Source organism: Lepisma saccharinum, chromosome 21 (genome assembly GCF_977018435.1).
Source record: "Lepisma saccharinum chromosome 21, izLepSacc3.1, whole genome shotgun sequence".
NCBI classification, from domain to species: domain Eukaryota; kingdom Metazoa; phylum Arthropoda; class Insecta; order Zygentoma; family Lepismatidae; genus Lepisma; species Lepisma saccharinum.
Window position 1 is genome coordinate 34,649,414 of NC_139249.1, and position 20,705 is coordinate 34,670,118.

Consider the following 20,705-nt stretch of genomic DNA (forward strand, 5'->3'; position numbering starts at 1 on the left):
AGCTCAAGGTAAAATGAAGAAAATACCAAACAGGAAATATCTGAAGAAGAAGAATTCAGTCAGTCAGAGTCAGAAGATGAAGACAGCTTTCTAATGTCTAATGTGACTCGAACCATTTTCAGCTTCTAAGCCTGGTGAAAAATTGATACAATGCATTTCCTGCAGTAGATGGGCTCACTTAAAATGCGGATACGATAGTTCTATGTACACCTGTGTTCACTGTAAATCAGATATGTGCATAACAGAAAGTGATAGTAACTGACTGCATGTAGGCTATCCATCATGATACGATATTTTGTTCATGTTTGTATGCTTTTCCTGAATACTAAACTTTAATTCAAAATTAATTTCTTGTATTTTGTCTTATTTAATCAAACTATGTCACATCGTTATCAACCTACTTCAAATTAGTATCAACTTGCTCCATACCAGTATCAACTTGCCCCACGACGGGGCAATTTGAGACATTGCGTCCTGCGTTACTAATTAGGTTCTCGTCAGCTTACAAATTAAATATGTGAAATTTTTATGTGCTTTTTATGAAGGTAAAGAGTTAAGCTTTCGAGTAGTAACATGTTTTATTTTCTTGCTAGCAACATAAAAAAGAAAAAAAATCAAACACTCAAATTGTATCAACTTGCCCCGCTCTCCCCTATCAATGAAATATTTGCACAAAAATGGGCCGAATGGTGTAAACAACAAAAGCATTACAGTAATCATAATGAATGGTGGGTTCGATATGTAAAACCTAAATTAAAGAACATTTTTCTGCTGGTATGGAAAAGAAAATGCAAAAGACAGAAACGGATTGATCAACTTTTATTACCAGTGTTTACACGAGGCGTGTCAAGGGAGAGATGTCACCAAAAATTACCAAGCCATACAGCAGTATAAAGCCAAAATTTTAACACTCCAGAGGCAACAAATGGAATGCATAACAATAAGAACCAATTCCAAGAATTTAATTCGAGATCAAAGAACTTCAATGTATCACTATGTACAGATGCAAAAACAACAAAAAACACTCATGATAAACAATCTTGTAGATTCAGGTGGAGAATCGCATGTGAGTCAGCCAGGAATCATGCAAACATTTTATGACTATCATGGGGAGCTTTATGGGGAGGGGGAATCAGAAGCAAGAGAGACAATGCTGAATTCTCTAACTAATGGTTTGCAAGAAGAGGATAGATAAATTTTAGATACTGAAGTAACAATAGAATAAGTATATGAAGCGTTACAAACATGCAACCTTAAAGGAGCACCAGGAAAAGATGGTATTGGTTACAAGTTTTATTTGCAGTTATTTGAGATTATAAAATATGAACTAATCAAAATCATACAAGATGCCTTTAAAAATGGAAAAGTTTTACAAAATGAAGGCATCATCATATTGATACCGAAAAAACCACATGCAAAACAAGTAGACAAATTGTGACGATAAAATAATGGCAAAGATCTTAGCAAATGGGTTAAAGTTAATTTTACCTCGGATACTCAGCAAGAAACAAACACGCATTGGCAAAAAGCATAACATATTCAGTGCAGTTGGAGGGATTCGCGATCTGATATCCTATTTTATGGTGCAGAAACTTGATGCATGTGTGCTTTCTTTTGATTTAAAAAAAGCGTTTGATTTAGTGTCGCATGACTACCTGTTTGAGGTGCTAAAGGCATATAGATTCAGTGATACGTTTATTAATATTTTCAAAGGTTTCTATCGACAGGCAACATCTCGGATAATGGTCAACGGATTCCTGTCGTCCCCAGTAAATACAACAAGATCAATTCGGCAAGGATGTCCACTAAGTATGCTCTTGTTTGCTTTAACCCTGGATCCTTTTCTGCAATATACCAGGAAAACTACTCCAGACGCGATACAAGACTTTTAAGGAAAACCAAGTACTTGTTTTCGCAGATGACGTATCTGCATGTGTCACAACAAACGAGCAAATGCAAAAAATGATGGCAGCGATACATATATACTGCCGTGCTAGTGGGGCCAAAATAAATATGGAAAAATCAAAGGCGCTACCCTTTGGCACATGGGATCAAAAATATCCAGATATAGGGATCCCATATGTACAGGAAATTAAAATATTAGGAATATTTTTTCACAGGGACGAGGAACAAATGTTAGAATCCAATTGGCAAAATTTAGCGAGAGACATTCGCATACAATGTTATAAAATGCAAAGCAGACAGTTCAACATGATACAACGAGTGTGGTTTTTGCAAACATATATGTTTAGTAAATTAAACTATACGGCCCAAGTGATCCCAATCAATCAAAAATACCTCAGAATAATGAATTCAGCAATTGGTTGGTTTATGTGGTATGGACATTTTTTTCGAATACCACTATCCAATCTATGGCAAATGAAACTAAGAGGAGGATTGGAGCTCACTAATATTGAGATCAAATGCAAATCCCTATTCCTGGCACGATCCTATACGCTCTATGGCATTGAAGATTCCATTACATCATTATGGATACAGTTATGGACGGAAGAATTTCCACCCCAAAATCCGCCAGATCTACGCAGATTGAAAAAAGGACCGATATATCTACGAAGTTTGATGCAAGAATTCAGTTATGTGGTGCTTCCGCCAAAAGGTGAAGATGTAAAACTCTCTCAATACTTACATACACTGTTTCACAAACAATTGCAGATACCGACTCACCGCATTGAAAAACATGTTCCCAATAACAGATGGCAAAATATTTGGAAAAATTTAAATAAGAAATTTCTGGATACATCAGTGTATAGTGTTTGGTACAATGTAATACATGATATTATACCAACTATGAACGCTTACATAATATCAAGAGACAAACAACTAATAAATGCCACATATGTGGAGAGATAGACACCACTGAAGATAGAATAGTAACTTGTAATGGAGTACAGGGAATTTGGAAATGCCTAACGACATATCTAGGACAAATATGTCGAACAGCACCCCAATACTTTCAACTTCGATGTGTACAAGACCAGATTTCAAATATTTTCCAGAAAAGAAAAACAATGCAGTAACTTGGTTATTAGCTAATACAATATATTATGTATTTTGGAAAAAGTATGAGAGCAATAGCATTTTGTTCACACAGTATTTATAAAGAACTAGATGGAAATTTTTACAATATCCAAAAATGTATGAGTACTTTGGAAACTACCTCAGTGTTGTTTAGAAAACAATAATTGTCTACTTGTGGTGTGAAAGTGTAAACAGGTATTTAATATATGAAGAAAGGTATATTTATATTACAGGTACAAATGCATGTTTACACCAAAAATCTTGTATCAGATAGCGAAAATGGGACTGTTACTATAATACTTACTATGTTAAAAATTCTATACAATACTTCAACAGAATTAATGTAAGAAAACAGACCTATTTTGTATATATGCTGATAAAATAAAATTTTGTTAAAAAAAAGTCGTTAGGGCGTCTGACTACCTTGCGAGAGACCCGGGTTCGATTACTGGCGGGGGAGAACCGAGACTTTTTTAATCTGTTCAAGCGGCTCCGGCGCCCACCCAGTCGTATAAAGTGGGTACCTGGAGAAAACTCTGGGGGGTTAAGGCGGCCAGGGGAGTGATGCTGATCGCATCACCCCCGCGGAAATCAAGAAAGTGTGGGGCCCTAATCCCACACACCGCCTATACTCCTTCATAGCGTTGTGCAAAGCACAGGGGAGCACTTTACTTTACTTTCTTTTTAACTTTACTGCCTCTTTACTGAGGAGATAAAAATGTTGAAGATTTAAGAATTTAGAATTTCAAAAAAATAAAGGAGCAACTACTGCAATTTTGTTTTACTGATTTTCTTCTTCGTTTCGAAACTTACGTTACGTTTCTTTAACTAAACAATAATAATTGAAAACTGCTTAACAATATTCTTAAATAATCATGTCAAGTAACGCGAAACGCGTCAGAAATTGAAAATAGCAAAACAGCTAGTTCACAGTTCAAAAGCAAAACAACGGTCTGACACTCCTGCATAGTGGTTATGTCATTATCAACGTCCATAGTATACTTTACCCCGGAAATCTCTGGAGCAAGGTTGAGCATAACGGCGGAGAAGGGGAGAAACTGAGTGAGCGGAGCGAAGCAGAACACATTACTGCAAACGGCTATTATCCGTACCAGCTAACTGTAGACTAGGCGAACCTCTGCGCAAGCACTGACGCGAGATGGCTCCACCAATGAAGAGTGAGAGAAACATGATTGTGTAATGGGCGACGGGGGTTTTCCCCATTTCCTCCTTCAATATGCAGCAACTTTTGAAAAGGATAATACCGAACGCACATGGCAAACGCACCGTATTTTTGTCTCCAGGTCCGTACGATTGGTTTAAGAATTTCTTAGGGAAATATTAGGGATAAAACTACAAGAGCAAATTTTGACAAGCCGTGCATTTAGCGTACGGACTAAGGTCTGGACCGTACGGTTGGCAACACTGCGCTTTCACCATTCGATTTTCCTCCTCCTCTGCCGATATGCGCTGCCCTGCTCTACAGTTAGCTGGGACAGGGTATAGTAGCTGCAGTCTCTTTTCCCTCTCCACGCAATCCCGTTCCCTTTAACGTGTTCATTGGTCGAGCCCCCTCGATTCATACTTGCGCAGAAACCTGTTTCCGTTTGCTTGCTCCAGAAAGGGAGCAATATAGTTAGGGTTAAACGTTGACAAACTTTTGGAATGCGCTGGAGAGAATTAAAATGCTATTTATTTAAAAGAGGGAAGCCTTATGTGGATTTCAAGAGTGGCGCACGACACTTCGAAACGAAAAAAATACCTGCTTAGGTTCTCATGATGGAGACGATCAACTATTTTCCTCCAAGGTTACACCCAAGGATTTTGGGGGATGCAGACCGCGTCTGATTCGAGGATGCGCCCCCTGATAAGCTCAGCAAACCCAATAAGGTGGCAAGCTGTCACCAGGCTTAAGCTCCATGTTTGTCTTGTCTGCTCGCTCGGCATGGAGACTAATTCGAACCATATTACACGGCGTTCGCTGGAAGGTCTTGAATTTGATTAAGGCCACCCCTCCTCCGTCGATGGCGTAACTTGGTTACGTCACGGCCCTTCTCTCGCTGGATTCATCCCAGGACGTCGGAATGTCTTCGCATGGAGCGCTGTCACGCTTCGGCGTCAACATGCACGTGATTTTAAGTGACAGGCGTGCCAACGTGGCGGATTTTCGTTCTCCTTTCTGGAACAGAAGCGAGAGAGCGAGCGAGAGAGAGAGAGAGAGAAGAGAGAGAGAGAGAGAGAGAGAGAGAGAGGTGTATTTCCACTCCGAAGGACGAAAGTTTCAGAGACATTCCGGCGTCACATCTTCCGGTTGCCATAGAAACAGACCATCCTATTTTGCTACTTTCGCCTCCATCCCCTTTTTTGAACCTTCTTGTCTTGCTCACCTCTTCTCTGGTTCGCAAAACTTCACCCTCTATACTAGGAAATACCTAGACGTGTGTAGGGATGTTAACATGATTCTCCGCGCGAAAGCTTTAATGTTAGACTTTAAGGACTCCTTCTTGTGAAGAAGCATGTTCAATTAAATTCTTCAATTGAACTATATTCAATAAATTCATATTTCAAACTTGTGGCTTTACATGCATAAATCCCATTGCATTCTTCAAGTGCATGGGCGTAACTTTTGGGGGACAAAATCGAAAAGTTTCCATCCTGTCTAGGACTAGTTTGCTAAACAGTTACACTTATCATGAAAACCGATCTTTATTAGTTTGCTCCTCAGGTTCACAGGAGATAATTGTGTAAAACCTGAAACTTTTTTGGGGGGCAAGCGCCCCCCATTCTCCCGCCAATTTTGTACCTATGTGAAGTGTGTGTGTGTGTGTGTGTGTGTGTGTGTATACATAAGGTCCTCGCACATTAACCAAGTGTCTTCTCACATGCCTTATTAATAATAAATCTTACAATTAATATTAATAGATCTGTAAAAATATGGTGTAGAAATGTATATAAGGCAATACACATTCATTATCTAAAAAGAAAGAGCTACTTTGCTAAAGAAATAATGTCAAAATATATAGAAAAATGGAACATTTAAAGACTGTCAGTTGATTAAATGTAAAGTCGCTGATAATTATTTTAATGCATATTATTATTTGATTAAGTTAAACGTAAATTATTACAACATAAACTGGATACTCTTGGAATAGGCTATCAATTAGAATTTTGAAACGCGAGTTATAAGGTATGCCCAAATGAAAAGGAGACCTTTGCTGTTGCGGCGTTGTATCTAATTGAAGAAGGTAAATATATTTGTCGATAGCTGGTGTGGTGTTTCTCCCAGTTTGCAGGTGTAGCGAACGGCTTCACCTGCGTTTCTCAGTTGGCGAGAGTTGTTTTACGTGGACGGGTGCATTATGGATTCCTCCAGATCAGCGCAGAGAGCTGTAATCCAATTTCCAAGGCGAGCATGCTTCACAAATTTATCGCAGGATGAAGGACGTTTACGGAGAACAGTATCTCGCACGTTGCACCATATTCAGTTGGTGTGGGGCGACGCGAAAGCACCAAGGACTTGCCACAACCTGGGCAAGCGCACATTGCTTCTCCAGGGCAACGCTAGGCCACATGTGGCCAAGAAGACCCTCGACTTGCTGAGAACATTTCAATGGGAAGTCCTCGCACATCCCCCATACAGCCCCGATATTTCCCCATGTGACTCCGGTATCTTCGGCCCCTTAAAACAATCACTCAAAGGTCAACGGTTCACCTGTGACGAGGAAGTGCAGAACACCGAGGAAAACGGGATCCGTAAGCAACCCCAGGAGTTTTGACACTGAAGCCATCCACTCACTTCCTATCCGCTGGTATCAGTGCATCAATATCACTGGCAATTATGTGTAGGTATCATGTTACACATTAATTGTACTTCACATATTATGTCATGCAAATATTCTGCAATATAATATTCTTTAGATATAACCGTAGTCTCCTTGTCATTTGGGCATACCTTATAGAATAGAACTTTTAGGTTAAAAATTAAGCAAACTACCTCTGATAAAGCAAAAGTAACTTGTGGAGTGCCACAAGGGTCTCATCTTGGAGCATTTTTTTTTAAAAAAATTATTAACAATACAAGTACACAATTTATAATGTTATTGATTCAACTTGTATTTTATATGCTGATGACCTAAAAGTTGTTAAGGAAATAATAAGTGTCTCAGATGTTTTAAAGTTACAAAATGATCACCAGAGGGCAATACACTGTTGAGGTAAACAATAGAGTGATATCAATCTCAACAAATGTAAAGTGATGATGCGATGTGCAAAAAAAAAACACATTTTATTGTTTCCTATTACTTTCATTTAATTTCATAAGGTTCTAATGTGCTCAAGATATAAGAACAGGGATTAACTTTTACTTCTTATCTTTAATTTGAAGGACACGTAAATGAAATAGGTGAAGATGCTAAAATATAACGGCTTATGTTTTGTCTATTGTACTTAGGGATTTCTCAGGTTATTTGTGTCACAATTGTTCATGCGTCAAATACCTGAATACGGTTGTGAATTCTGGAACATAGCAGCTCAAAGTTACATGGTTAAAGTAGAGTTAATTCAGAAACTTTGTGTTTACTGTGCACGAAAACTCAAAATTGTTTTTCAACATGTAAATATGAGGAGTGGTTGGGCATTTTAAATTACAAACTATTTAAGAATGAATAAAAAAGTATTGTATTTGTATAGTCAGATTATTTTCGGAACAGCTCTGGCTGACTGCGCTAGTCAAGCTAGTGAGCCTACCGGCAGCGAGGATCGTGAGGAAGAGGGTCCGCGATTGGTGCCGGGTTGGAATGACTTCAGTAGCTCGCTTGTTGATTGGCTGCTTCGGAAGTTGTGACTCGCTCCCGAGCTGCAAATGCACAACAGTCAGGGATGTTATGGAAATAATTTACAGCAAATGCTCTCATCGAAGCTTGATACTGACTATTTTTTGAGAGCTATTGCTAACAATTACAGGTCGAGACAATTCCCTGTTATATCAGCAAATTACAACAATGGTGGTGGACTGATAAAATCATAATAGATAATTTAAATCATTGTGTGTTGTGAAATGATTCAGAAATAGTAGACATATTTCTTTGTACTTGTATTTTCTTTATTTAGCAGCACTTTTCCGCCACTTTTAGCTAATCGCCACGAAGAGGAATAGTGATGATTAGATGAAATTGATGAAGAGATCCTCACAAAAGATAGAACTCGAATCCTGAACCTTCGATAGCGGTATGAGTAGACAAGTAAATATTGATAACAGTAACGTAATGATAATAAAAACGTGACTAGGAATAATTGAAGTTCTTCGTATGAAGTTCTTTAAAAATGCAATAACCTTACGTGTGCACGGCACTTCGCCCAAGGCCTGGCGTTTCCCAAGGGTGTCCCTGTGCCAGACCATACTGTCGGTTCCAGCGGTAAGCAAACAGAAATTCAACGTGACAGCTTGCATTTCCACTACCCACAACGTCACGTTCAATCTCAATTTCTTCCCCTCACTCTCTTATCCGGAGAGGCCCCGCAATCTCCCCCCCCCTACCTCTTAGTCCCTGCCACTTTTCCTCCAATCACGGCCCTCCCTCTTATTCTTGACATTCGCTCCGCTCTTTTCTTTTTATCTGCCCACGCTTTATCTTTCCCCTCGCTTGACCGCATCCTATCTGCGTTTCTCCTCTGTTTCCTCCCTTGCCCCTCCAACCGCCCCCCCTCATTTCTATTCTTCTACGTCCACATCTCTCGCGCATCGGTGGTGACACTTCTTGACCTCAAGATGGCGTAATTGTCTTTCTTTTTCTGCTAACGTCCCCCTTTTCTGTCAACCGTTGAGTGACGAATTCCATTTTCTTTCACTTCCTTTTCATTTCTTCTCTGCTGATCGATCACATTAGCGCCTCTATCAAAGAGTGCACAGTCCTTTTCAGGACCATAAAAGAACGTTCGGTCCTTCTCAGGGCCACAAGAATCATTGTCCTGTCTCGAAGGTGTCCAGAGCCGAGACACGCTAGAAGAAAGATCATACTTCTGATTGATTACGGAGGGGGGCAGTCCCCCGAAACGACCGCTAGAGGGAGTTCTCCACATTTCACATCAATCAAATTAATTTGCGAGTTCTACTTCGCCGCAATGTTTAATTAATTCTGCCCGGCATGAAAAATCGATTTCCAAGCTTCGTTTCGGCTTCAGAAATACCACGAAATCAGAACTAACAGAAAAAAATTGTTCCGCAATATCTCCACGGGTTTTCATATAACTGCTGCGAACTTGTTTATCAAGCTTTGAAAATAATTTTCCAAATTGTTTGTCTTCAGGATCTGATTTTCACTACTATTTTATTAGTTTGCTTTATCTGCTTGTACCTGATAAATCTGATTTGTTCCTTTCATTACATCCTGCTTCACTTATCCCCATTTCGCAATTCCCTATTGTGTTTAACTTAGGTATACATTTCTCGTCACGAGAAACATTAAAAATGCTTTCACACAACACTCACCTCGACGGGTATGTACGTATATGCAAAATTATTATAATTTTGGGAAAATCGATTCATTATTTCATCCCATTTCAAGTAATTTTCTTCATCTTTGAAGGCGAAAAGACTACACTATATTGGTTGTTAGCACATATTTTAGTTATTTTTACATATTATCTTCATATTTTCATACGTTTTCAGACATATATTCCATATTCATGCAATTACTACATTATCCCTTGTGTTCAATACCAAAGGTTTTCTGCTCATCTGTATTCTGTTTGTTTGGCACTCTTGTTTATTTTAAATCTTTACACTAAACAAACAATGCGTCTGTTATTCTAACATTCTTGTCAACAATAAAGAATGTAAGCTCAGACTTTCGCGGTAAAATCCATTGCATTTTTTTCACAGATTCTCTGATTGGGAGGGGGAGGGGGCAAGGAGGAACGAGGTGGAATATTCTAATTATATAATAAATATTGCACCCTCCTCGCCAAAGTTGATTCGAACTTTCATTGCTTTGAAAATACTAAACTTTCCTTTAAGAGAATAATATTTTTAATAACGGCGATAAGATTAATCTACACTAAATTTCTAAGTGAAAGTATTAAAGAGGGCAACTGCCCCCCTTGCCCCCATGCGGACGCTCATGATACTTTAAATATACTCCCATTACTTCAGGCGATATTGAACGTAGTGTGTAAAATTGTCAATATAATTCTGTCTTTAGGGACAAAAGAAGGATATTCAAGTTTCACCATCTACAACAAAGTTTGGTAATGCATTGTTTTGCAAACAAAAAATAGAGCGCACATTTCGTGTTTGAATTTACATTATAATTAACGTCATGTACAGTCACGGGCACTTCTGGGTTGTAACAATACCACTCACTCTCAATGGAATCGTTACAACCCAGAAGTGTCCATGACTGTACATAATCCATTCTTTTGGTAACAGAAAATAAATTTTGTATTAGAATTGCATTAATGTCATGTAAGCCTAATGCATTTTATTTAAGTAGGTAAGTTACTTGCTTAATGAAAGTTCCTATTTGTCAGAAATATGAATTTGACAAATATGTAATATTAGACTTGTCCAAGAAATATTTTGAAAGTTATACATTTTTGAAAATTTGAAAGATTTTGAGAAATTGAGCGGACAAACGAACGCACCACGTGACACAAAACATGTCATATCTCGGAAACTATGTGGAGTATTTTGATGATTTATGTATTGTTGGAGAGGAGAAGGATATTCCTAACAGAAAATTACTATATTACCACTTTTACCTACTTATAAATTAGAAAAATGTGTGTGTATATATATATTTCCAAATCTAACACTTACTGACACATATAAATGCGTTATTTGCTAATAACATTACCGTGTAAAGAGATTGGCAGGTTTATGTGACGTAATCCTAACTCGAAGGGATCCTCACGATGAAGCAATACAGAGTTTAATACGCATAGTGTAGATGTTTTAATAAAATTCTGTACCTGTAGAAATAATCTGCAAATTAACTTTATAAAACTTTCACAACGTAAACTAACAAACACCGATATAAAAGTTCAAATTAAATTTGTTAAAAAACAAACTAATAAATAACAAAATTAAATAGATCGAAGCCTTCAAGACATTGCAATTGTATATTGGAGAAGCACTTTCACAAGGCTTGGTAAATAAACTCCTAGTAGATATTTGAAATCTAGCGGAGATATTACAGAACGAAACCTATTTTTCCCATGAATTCTGGTTTTCATGATGTTTCTGAAGCTGACACAAAGCCACTGGAATTGATATTAATATCGGCGGAATTAATTAAACATTGCAGCAGGGAAGTAAATACAATTGCCTCGTGCGAAATTCAGAGAGCTCCCTCAAAATGGTTGTTTAAATGCATTTTTCATAAGGGTGTTCGCACTCTCGCAATTCGATAACGGGCTCTTCGCGAATGAATTAACCCGAGGGCTGTGAAGTCACAAAGGGGGGGGGGGGGGCATCGACCACCAACTTTAATAATTTGACTCGTTCAACGAATTTTGAAATAGCTTTGCCTTTTATTTTGCCAGTCGAATCCCACGTAATGCTGTTGTACTGTTGGATATTAAATAAAAACTTATATGAAATACTGTGAAGATCAAAATACATGTGTCCAGAACAATAATTTTGTATATAGTCTTGCATGGATGATAAATATGGTTCCTGGAATACAAATAACAGACTTTTCAAAAATAAAATCTTAATGATATTTAGATCTAAAAAAGATGAAACAAAACAACAGGCGAGAATATACTTGGATCTCCCGATGGCCAAATGGTATCGTCGTCGCCTTGTAATTAAGGGGTCCCATGTTAGATACTCGGTGAAGGCGCATGTGGTTCCTGGTGTCCCGTTGAATGTTCAAGACGAAGGAAATGATTAAGGGAGGTGAAGAGTGGATTTAAGTTTGTTATGGTAGGGATATTTGGACGATTTGTGTTGTTTCGACGATAAACCTTCGAGTTTATGAATGCCCGAGAGTTTGCACACATACACACACCATCACACACACACACAGACAGAAGTGTGGCCGTACGACATAGATAAACTTTCACAGCGAATAGAGGACACCAAGACGAAAAACTATTCTTAGTAGCGTCTTGCTCGTTGACGCCCCGTTTCGACGCCACGAGCCCTCGAAAAAAATGCACATTCTATCCTGTATGTATGAGTCATCCTTCACAGATTCAATGGTGTTACTACTAACATTCACACCGGAGTATACACGCAGTTCCGCTCAGCTAAAAATATTTTAATAGTCTATTATAAATGTTATACCTGGGTCGGCTCATTGGGACGTATATTGCTTATTCTCATTTTAGACCAATTGTTAAATATTTATTTTGTTGTGTAAATTGATTACGAGGCTGGACACAGATATATGGAAATTAAGTAAAGCAGCATTATAACTACAGAAATGTTGCTCAATATTATCAAAATAAATAGGTAAGCGCCCCACGCATGTAATCGCGTTACTAAAAATCACATATGCACACCAGACGGGAGAAGCCAAACCAACTTTCGTGCACCTACTGACGTTAATGCTTAGAAAAATAAGACACTGTTAGCATGGTCGTTGACATTTAGTATAAATAAGTGATTACAATGTTGGTGCTAGAAATTAGTAAACTATACTATAGAAAATTGTGCATCCGCTCGTACTGGTGTTCAAAAGAATTGCTTCCCCTGTCACCTTCGTGTGGATAAATTTACATCATTTTGACCTGACCAATAGAGGCACATTCAAATTGTAACACGGTGTGATCTACTATCTTGTGCAATTAAGTAGAAAAAAGGTGGAAAAAAGGAAGGAGGAAAACCAGTTTATTTTAAGCTCAAGATACACTAATCGGAATCGGACCTATAGTTTAAAGTGCACTTTCTTTGCCTCCGCTGGAGATCGAACTCAGGATCTCTTGATTACAAGGCGACAGCTTAACCACTACACCATCGGGGAAGTCTGATGAAATAGCAAAGATGGGTAATGTATCTTTAGGAGAATGGGATTTGGAAGGAATGTGGGTAGTGAGTGGATTCTCCAGAAGGATGCTTTCAGGAATGAAAAACAGTGACGCAACCACCTTCGACGGAAGTCAATTCTAGGGGGACAAACATTGACGGCCAAGGGCACCTGTAGGGGGGCACAGAGGAGCAATTACCCCTTTCGATTTAATATTTTATGGTAATAAAAATACATTTCGTAAAATTTCAGAGCCGTAGCTAGGAGACGGCGGGAGTCAGCCATGGGCGCTGAAAGATCTAAATGAAAAAAAGTTGTGAGAGAAAGAATGCCTTGGCGCCCCGTGATATTATTTGCACCCTATTAGGGGCAAATAGGTGAGATGAAGGGGGGCAAACATTGATGGCCTAGGGCACCCGCAGGCGGGGGACATGCAATTGCCCCCTTCGATTTCAAATTTTATGCAAATAAAAATACATTTCGTAAAATTGTCTTGCTCGCTTCGTTCGCAATCCCTGCTTTTCTCAGTCTTGTCAAGTTCAGAGCCGTAGGTAGGGGCGGTGGGAGTCGGCCATGGGCGCCGAATGATCTAAATGAAAAATAAAAAGTTGTGAAAGAGAGAATGCCATGGCGTCCAGTCAAATTATTGGCACCCTATTAAATCAATATTGCTTTCAATTGCAAAAGTTGGATCTAAAAATGTTCTTCCTCGCTTCACTTGCAGTATCGTTTCTTTTCTGTACTTAAATAATATGTATTGTATATATGTATTGAATTAACTTAGAATACGTATACAATATACTGTGAGCATGTTGCATATGTGTTTTCTTATTTTATGTCGCCCCATGTTGCATAAGCGTGAAACATATGTTGTACATGAAAGTTATACATGTTTTATGTACAAAATGAATTATCTTCGGAATGCATTTATCATTAATTTTCTACCATTCAAGAATACAGTTTGTGTGCTTGTTTTCCATTATTAGCTAATGTGAAATTGACGGTGTTGAAAAAATACCACAGACTTCTACCCCCTTTTTGCGTAATTTAAGAGGATAACAAAGTCTTTGATACTACTACTACCACTAGTAGTAGTATAAATAATAATAAAAATAATAATAATACCATTATTGTTCTTGTTATTATATGCCATTATTGATGTTTTCGTTATTATTATTATTGGTACGTTTATCCTTGTACTCGTCCCCTAAACACAACTATCTATCCATATTTCTTCTTTCAGTTGGCATTCATAATATTTTATATTTTCAACTTTCAACACCCACAAAATAAACTTTTCATGGTCTTTTTCTAATCTTGAACTTCAGTTGTATTTACACACGTCTGATTTTTTTAAAACCTAAAAAATCGAAGCATTTTCTCGTACGTATCGATACAGAACTATTTTCTCCTCGCCTCTGATAGAGATTGACATTCTGAAATGTTTAGCCTGACATCTTTTGGCGCATCCCGTACTAAGTCTGCCAGAAAATGCCCAGGAAGCCTAAATTCCTGCACGGTCGAATTCGGCTTCCCAATTCAACCTTCGGCGCATTTCTCTCACCCCAAACTCCTTCGCCGGGCCGCGCCAATCCAACAAACCGGTCGGCATCTTGATCCGAATTTCGAAGAGATCATTAACGTTGAGTCGATCCCGGTACCAGGGTGCGCACGCTCGCGTCACACACACGATTGACAAGCTGATTTCGCCTTTGGCTCCGGAGAAATCGACTCCCAAAAGGGTTGAAGGGCGGGAACCCTTTCGGGAAATCTACTCCCCTTTTATTCTCCTCGACCGGAAAAAGATGCTGGAAAGACGAAAGAGGCCTTCGATTTCCATCGGGATACATATCGGAACCACCAATCAACTTCGGAGAACATGGTCGCAGCCAGAGTGAACTCCAAGCTTTTCTGGTTTATGGACAGCGCCATGATTACGATGCCAGGCGTCGTCTACTTTCACTCGGGTCGTTTCCCAGATAAGGGACCGTTCTATTCAACCTACTGCAAAATTTATCCATAAAAGAAAACCGATCTTCGTGGCTTATTGGTTACTGCATCGCGTACATGAAGCCAAGGTTTGAGTTTCGTTCAAGACTTTTAGGCTTCATTCTTTCTTCTATTCTTCCAGATATTATTAGAATAATTAAATCTAGAAGAATTAGGTGGGCAGTCCATGATCGATTGATTTGGTGCTTTAAGTCCACATTATGCACAGTAAGGCTAATCGTGACTTGACCACAGTTTAAAGTTGGATCCGAACGACTTGTGCGACCACTGGGTATCGAACCCAGGAACCCTTGATTACAAAGCGACGACGCTACCACTGCGCCATCAGGGACGCCTGGGTGGGGCAGGCCATGTGGCACGAATGGGAGAGGAAAGATTATTTTGCAGGATTCTTGTTGGGAAACCTGATGGTAAGAGACCTGTAGGAAGGCCAAGACGAAGATGGAGGGATAACGTTGTTATTGATCTAAAGGAAATCGGTAAGGATGGAAAAGATTGGATTGATCTTGCCCAGGATAGGGTCAGATGGAAGACTTGTGTTGCTGCAGTCATAAACCTTCGGGCTTAAGAATGTTAGAGAGTTAGTTCTTTACTCTATTGCAGCTATTGTCATCATAGCTATTAATCTAGAGATCTAGAGATATACATGGGATAACCAAACTATAATACAATGGAGTATATCTTCTTATTCTGATATATACGAAATTTAGACAACTATGAAAACGGTGACATATTTACAATTTCATTTCTGGGGGCTCTTCTATACCCCTGTGTTCAAACAACTTCAGGTAGGACTTTGAACATCTAGTGTGTAGATCCAATCCGTGTGTATCCAAGAGTACCAAAAATTGACCTCAATCTGTGTCCCCATACACGCACGTATATACAGCGGCTGTGAATAGGGTGGCGTGAGGGTGCATCTGCGACTTCCTCTTTTCGCTACTATTGCCCCCGCAAAGTGGTTGCTAAGCCTTGTCTAACAAGATAAAGCAAAAAGTTCCATCCCTCCCCTCAGTTTTGGCACCCAATCGTAGCTATAGCTATATATACGTAGCACATATTGTGATGCTGTCTTCTGTACATTCTACCGTGCTATACAAGAACATTCTTTGTTTGGCCTTTGATAAACAGCCACGTGTTCTTTGTTCAACGAAACTATTCGTTTGATAATTTTTTATTGATACTATTGTGTGTAATAAAAAAAGACTACTTCACGTTCAACTTGACACTTTACTTAGCAACGAGAAATAATACTTATGCGATCTGCTGTTAGACATTTTCATTAACTACTTGTGAAACGTTATTTCAGTAGCGAGTATTATAATAATATTACAGTGTTTTTTAAAAAGGGAAGAAAATAAGGAAGATGTGGCTAAGTGTCTTAACATAACTTATTTTTTCTCTTTACGTAGTAATTGTCTAATATTAAGCACGCTAAAATTCCATCAAGTGCGACATTTGTCAGTCCTGACACGCTGCTGCCATCTATGGAGCGATAATGGAAGAACGCCCCCTGTCCGCAATTTGAAACACCCGGTGCAGGACGACCAAAGGGATTAATCCATTTTAACCGCCTTGGAGAACAAACAAACAAAGGAATAATCTAATGAACCGAGCGCCTTCGCTGGGATCTTGTGGAAGATGTTACCTTGCTCGAGTACTTAAGTGGAAATTAAGCCAGTGTTGCCAGTGCCTAAATCTGATAGTGTGTGTTCTTCACAAATTTCAGGTGCCCCCTTACGAGCCCCCTTGAAAATGTCTCAAATCAACGAGAATGTTTTTTTTAAAAATCACATTTGTTAAGTGTAAAAATGTCCTTTTTTTACGTCTCTATCAAAGTCCGTTTCCAGAGGCGAAATCCGACTTTTTTTCCTACTACTTTATCCTCGGGATCAACAATAACGAAGGTGATTCAATTCATTCCACAGAACCAGATTCCATCCATACAACTTATAGCTCTTTTCAGTTCTTACGGCGGGCGCTGTAGAAGCTGGCAGGGGAAGTGGGGGAGCGGGGATTACGCAACAAACCAATCAGACAACAGCAGTGGCGCCGAGAGACACGACGCGGCCGAAAAATGTACTACGTGAAACTCGTTCTACTGGCCGCTACGTTTCTTATCGTGCTGGATTGGTCGCTTCCCCACTCCCATCTACCCCTGCCAGCTTCTAGAGCGCCCGCCGTAAGAACTGAAAAGAGCTGTAGTACGCAATACGAAAATAGCTACTTCGTGGCTGATTTAATGAAATATTTAGAGATGAAACACTGTCGTATTTCCCATGTTTGTTGAAACAGACGATGCTATGGAATTTAAAAGGAAGTATATATCTTTGTTTTGGAAAATATGTATGGACGCCAGAATTTATTATTACAGAGGCTAGGTAGAAATTTGCGGGGAATGACGGAAAACAATTATTTTTAAAAATGTAAAAATGAATAAAGAAGTAAATATTGTTTTCTCCAATTTGGTGTTGCTATTGAATTCGTTTATACGAAACATCTAACTAACTATTTTGAAGCGGAGTACCAGGTTCATAATTAAGAAAATACATAACGTACATAGACAAATATATTTTGAGTTTTTTTTACAATATTAGAGCACGTTCACACATAAAATTACGTACTATACTTTTCAAATAAGCTAACGTACTCACTCGTGTCCCTTCTGCCAATACTATATGCTGACGTTCAAAGATATGAAGAACATTGAGGAACCCCATTTCTAATAATGAGGGCGCACAAGACGAAAATGTACAAGTAACATGCATATCGGCAATTTTCGTATCCTATGTAACTCCATTACAGATAGTATAACGCAATTTGAGTAACAATTGTTCTGCAACAATTTACACACAAACACACACATACGAGGGTAAATCAAAAACTAAAGGCAATTTTGTGTTTTCGCAGGAATAAACGAAGACTGGGTGACGTCACCACATGTATACATACGTAGTATGTATGTATATATGCATGCATTTAAAAATATTTAATTTTGAATGTGCAGTAAGGCATGCTAATTAAATTCATGTACGGCTATGGATCTTAGGATCAGGTAACAACCTAACCACATTGTACAAGTGTGTGGCAAACAAGGCTAGGTCATCAGATATTACTTGCCTTGATCTTCTAATTTATTAATGAAAGTTGAAACTTACATATAATATCCAAAGCAATTTTATAGGCCATTTCATTCCATATCCGTCCATAAAAGGAACCTGAACTAATCAACAGCCAATGATCACAATGAATTTATGACCTGAATTTACATAAGAAAATTATATCGGGTGTCCGAGAAGTCTTTGTATGAAAACAAAAATTAACTGTATCCGCTATATGCAACATAGACATGAAAAAATAGTACCAAAATGTTCGGAAACTATTAAAGTTTTTTTTGTTTCAGATTTCTGTACCGTTGCAGTAGTGTAGCAGTGCCAGCGTCCAGCAAACCGGAAATGTACACAAATCAGGAAAAGGCTGAGTGTGTCCTGTGGTTTCACGAGAGCAGGTCACAAAAAACAGTGCAGAGACAGTTTCAAACATCGTGCGTATCTGGGGTAAAGAGCCCCCTCATGAGGTGAGGAAGTCGACCATGGGCAACCCGAAGGTGAACGTTTGGTGCGCGCTGCTGCATGACAGAATAATCGAACCATTCTTTTTCTGTGAGGACACCGTAACATCTGGAGTGTATCTCGACATGTTGCAATTGTTTGCTGTTCCTCAATTGCTAGAATACCACCCAGATGTTATCTTTCAACAAGACGGTGCACCGCCACATTGGAGTCTGGAGGTTCGTTCCTACCTTGAACAGACATTTCCTGGAAAATGGATTGGTCGAGATGGACCGACGGCGTGGCCTGAACGATCTCCAGACATAACCCCTTTAGATTTTTTCTATGGAGTTATGTGAAAGACAATGTCTACAGAACTCCTGCATCCGATCTTGCAACTCTGAAACAACGGATAACCCAAGTCATCACATCAATCCCTCCTTTGATGTTGGCTAATGCATGGCGAAAAGTTGAATTTCGACTAGATGTACTCCGTGCTACCAAGGGTGCTCACGTGGAGATTTATTGATTTCTTTCCTATTGCCAATAAAACTTGAATAGTTTCCGAACATTTTGGTACCATTTTTTCATGTCTATGTTGCATATAACGGATACAGTTAATTTTTGTTTTCATACAAAGACTTCTCGGACACCCGGTATATTTACGACAAAGATTTCGATATTAAGCCGATTGTTGCGAATTTGCAGCTTACAACGAAAGTTGACTGATTGGTTTGTTATCTTATCTTGGGGGAGAATGAAGGAGGGAGATAGCTTATTCCTTTCCAGCCCACCCTCCAAATAGGCGTTTATTAGGCTGGATAGTTCAGGGAAGTAACCGATATCTCTAGCAGAAAGTCGCGAATGTTACACTTTCCACAATTTCCTTTTAAAAATTACATATTTAAATTTATCATTTTATATTTATAACCAACCCTCTGCTCACAAAAATAAGTTGGTACAACGTGAATGGTGAGTTTGGCCTTACGACCGAGAATTCAAAGAAAGGGTTCCTCTATACCTATACAAATATAATAATAGAAATTTCGAATAAGCAACGGAATCTAATCTAGAACAAATTAATGGCTAAATAAAACTAATAGAATTTACAGGAAACCCAATCTACACAAATTCCCCATCATATCACCACACTCACCATATACGTTGTTAATCAAGATAAAGCATGCTCGTTTCCTCTTCGAAGCTCCCAACCAGCGAATCAGACATGACTTCACGCAATGGTACCAACATATTTTTGTGGGCAGAGGGATATATACTATGTAACGTTTTGAGACTTTTTATATAATCAATTTCAGTCTCAGGAATAGCAAAAACTGAAAAAAATGAGCAAATACTTTCTTAACAAAAATATGAATTGAAAGCAAGAAAAACAATACAGTTACTTACCGATTACAGTGGTGTTCTTGCCCCCTCTATACTCCTATCTGTAAAGAGAGAAAAGTTCGTTACTACACATAAACATACACAGTCTCTAATACATGTTGAGAAATTCTAATAAACAAAAATTCGTCTAATCACTGCCTGTTTAGTCTTTATATAACTTTTAACACCCTGGGAACGATTTACTTTTCAACAAAGTTGTAATATTTAAAATATGTTTTGGGGAAAATTGGACACGTCTTGTTCAAGAAAGATGTGCTGAAACAGAAAAAGTTGTAGATTACTAAGTTCTCCCCCACAATAACTCAAAATTGCCGTAAATATGTATTTTACGTCCATGTGTTCATATTTTAACCGCTAATGGCTTCGAAGCGATTGGTATTCTTTATCTCCGTGAACCTTTTCCATTTCAGAATTTACTAGTTTACGTAACGTGCGCCAAGAAATGCTCTATATTCAGGGTTTTTTCCAATATTGTTCAGTGTTACAGTGAAGTTATTTTGAGATGACTTGCTAACCAGTCATGGGAGAAGGGTATCGACAAATGGGCGGTTTTGATAAGTTCACGGGTCACCATATGAGAAAACGTTTTTAAGGAAAGAGTAAAGAAGAAATATGATAGAAGCGATAAAGTTAAGAGAATACAAAGGAAAATAAAGAAGACATAGACAGGGAGAGAGAAATAGAAAAAGAAAGACAGAGAAAGAATGGAGAAAATAAAAATAAAGAAGGG

The 20,705-nt window shown here is 38.6% G+C and overlaps 1 protein-coding gene across 1 annotated transcript in view; it reads right to left on the reverse strand.

The window, feature by feature from the left end:
• Positions 1 to 20,018, reverse strand: part of LOC146003883 (thrombospondin type-1 domain-containing protein 7B-like) — a 559,677-nt gene extending 539,659 nt beyond the window's left edge. Inside the window, exon 1 of the mRNA XM_083142348.1 lies at positions 19,979 to 20,018. The gene's annotated coding sequence lies outside the window, so the exon portion shown is untranslated. The remainder of the gene's footprint in view (positions 1 to 19,978) is intronic.
• Positions 20,019 to 20,705: the final 687 nt, after the last annotated feature.